The 3,147-nt window shown below is 35.4% G+C and overlaps 1 pseudogene; it reads right to left on the reverse strand.

Moving 5' to 3' along the window:
• Nucleotides 1–2,397: 2,397 nt before the first annotated feature.
• On the reverse strand, nt 2,398–2,798 carry LOC144961297 (DNA-directed RNA polymerase III subunit RPC9 pseudogene; annotated as a pseudogene).
• Nucleotides 2,799–3,147: the final 349 nt, after the last annotated feature.

Here is a 3,147-nt window from a genome sequence, read left to right on the forward strand (position 1 = left end):
AAATCATCTCTCTGTTATGCACTATGTTATTTTTGGTTTTACATATGATTTGTAAATAGTTGAGCGGTTCCTCTTAGTGAGACCTTGCTTGTGTCAGGATGAGACATTAGGTGATCTCAAACCAAGTAACAATGATGGTGTGCTCTTGGAATCTCCATCTTGTCCCTATTTGAGCCACTCCCCTTTGTCTTATCTTTTCTTGGGTACTTTATTATAATTCTAGAATTTTGACTACCCCATTTTCTTCCTTTTTACTGGAGCTGATATACCTAAATCTGTCGCAAGCATCATAAAACTTTTAAAAACAAAAAACGAGTCCTCAACAATAAAAAATGTACTTAAAATAATACTAGATTTTTAACGGCATCAAAATAAAATAATCAGACTCAGTGGCCGTCCTATTCAAAGAGAGGCGCCAAAGAGGTAGAGGACACACAGTACACTTTACCGCACATTTACAACTATGATGAAAATAACAAAATCATGTATGTGCCCCTTCCCCTCCCCAAAACCCTTCTTATTTCAATTATAAAACAGAACATTTTCGTCCGAGGTTGCACCAAATTTACTCGGTTCTGCTGTAACCAAGAGAGGGACCAAGATCGATCCTGGTGTAGTCGAGATTTTTCTGATGATAACAAAACAATAATAATAAAAACAATAAAAAAAAAAATAGTAATAATTATTATTATTATTAAAATAATAAAATAGTTAATAATAGTATTAATAATAATAATAATAATAATAATAATAATAATAATAATAATATAATAATAATAATATAATAATAATAATAATAATAAAATTAATTATTATTATTATTATTATTGCCTCATCAGGGTGAAATGACTGGATACAAAAAAGGAGGAAATATTTCAGCGAGTAGATCAAGATCCATCCATGCGACGATAACCTATAAATTTGAATTCATTAAAATTTACTGAGATGCAATCCAAAATAATGTCTCTCGCAGCAATTCCTGGCACCACTTGTAGAATTTCAAAAGGTGAAATGTAATTACAACATAATGTGGTTGTAGTAATAGCGTGGTAGGGATGATGATAGTTGTAGTTGTTGAGTTCTGGGCGGATGATGTATGGTAGTTGTGGTAGGATTGATATGGTATCGGTTGTAGGGATGATGATGTGGTGGTGGTTGTAGTTTATTGTTGGTCGGGATGAGATTTGGTGGTGTTGTAGTAGTGGTGGTAGGGAGTGACGTCAACTTCTTTCTATCTATACGCAAATACGTGCACATACCCCTGATAAATGATAAATTTTGGCCCAAAGGCTAGAAAGTATTGTTGTTACTTTACAAAACACACTACAATACCTGCAACCTAGTGGTTATGCAGTTCATAAATTAGATTCATGAACATAACATGAAGACAGAAGGGGGGGTTGAGAGAGAAATGTGGGTAAGGGAGAGAGAGACTGAGACGGAGAAGAGAGAGAGAGAGAGAGAGTTATGAATTGATTTTCCATTTTTCTTTTCCAATCCCTACCCAACATCTATTCATCCAAAGACATCACAAGCATTGTGTCACTTTTGTTGACATATGATGCCACCCTGGCTGACGCCATAAAAATGCGAGTGTCACCAAAATTATGCAATGAGCACAGGTGTCAAAATTTGACACAAGACATGATTTTTTCATCGATCTAACGTGGAGCCACTGATTGCTTTTTATAGAAAAATTAAATTTTGACACTGCAAAAACAGCGGAACATTTCAAAGAAAATCCCAAAATCCTGAAATTCTGCGAAGTTTATCATCACTGGATGATGTGGTGGCAGTTGCAGTAGTGGTGGTGTAGTTGTAGTAGTGGTGGTAGGGATGATGATGTGGTGGTGTTTGTAGTTGTAGTAGTTGAGGGACGATGATGTGGTGGTGTTGTAGTAGAAGTGTGATAGGAATGATGATTTGGTGGTTGTTGTAGTGGTGGTTGTAGGATGATGATGTGGTGTGGTGTTTTAGTACCGTGGTGGTAGGGATTTTGATGTAGTGGTTGTGATGAGTCTTTTTAAACGGCAGACTTGTCATGGTGATGGGAGATAAATCACCAATTAGCGGAAATAGGCCTTGGCGGAAGATTCTCAGCCCTGCTCATGTACAGGACACCTGAACCCTCGTGACAACAAAGATTGCTACGTAATGCTCAAATTTATTTGTCAATTTAAACTCTTGTTTATAAATAAAAATTGAGCATTTTTACATTCAGTTATCATGATTGTAAGGAAAATACAAACAATTTAACACCACAATAAGATTAGGATGAGAATACTTTACATGACACTTTATTAAAAGTTGAAGTGAATATAGCAATAATAAAATAACATATCAAAAGAATACCCTAAACAGCTTTCTCAGATTCCTCTTCATCTTCTTCCACCATATTCACTTGCTGCTCTCATTGTCCTCTGTTTCTGGAACAGGCAGATGCCTCCCTTTTATTTCTAAAAGTTTTCTACTTCTGATTCTGACAATCGCTCCTCACTCTCCTCCACAATTAACTGAATTTCAACAGCAGACGTAGGACACAGATTAATCAGTTGAAGTTTCTCTGCAGGTAAAAGGTTAAACGGCTGCAAATTCTTCATGATAGTTTTATTCCGTCCTCTGTGAGATTCACACATGGCCAGTTTTTCAAGGCATTTGATTGTTTTCATAAGTTATTGTCGCTAAATTGGTTTGAAATTTATTGGGCTTTTTCTGCCCTTTACCAGCTTGAATATCCTGAAGCAAACCAAGCACCTCAAATTGCTTATCATGGAGGGTTTTTCACTCTTCAGTTCCATTTCAAACTTTCTTTAAAAATACAGAAATTGAAATAATCCTGAATTTGTGATTACTCAAGATGTCGCTCCGATGCAAACCGTCCAGCAGCAAACACATAAGACCAGACCACAACCACCACTATAAATAAAACCTGAAATATAGAATTTGAATTGAATTAGTTGAAAGTCAAGTCTAAACAATTATTTAAGTCCCAATAGATATATTGGTAGTTTTTTTCTCTTTTCAAAAAAATATTTTCTGACCCCTCTGGTCGCCTAACAGTGATTGGAAAGATGGTTCTAAGTTAAAATTGACATCATAAAACTAAGACGACAATCACAAAAAGAAAGTTAACTGGTCACACAAAAA

This window comes from Berghia stephanieae, unplaced genomic scaffold (assembly GCF_034508935.2).
Source record: "Berghia stephanieae isolate SIO BIC M18660-M18661 unplaced genomic scaffold, UCSD_Bste_1.3 scaffold2050, whole genome shotgun sequence".
NCBI lineage: Eukaryota > Metazoa > Mollusca > Gastropoda > Nudibranchia > Aeolidiidae > Berghia > Berghia stephanieae.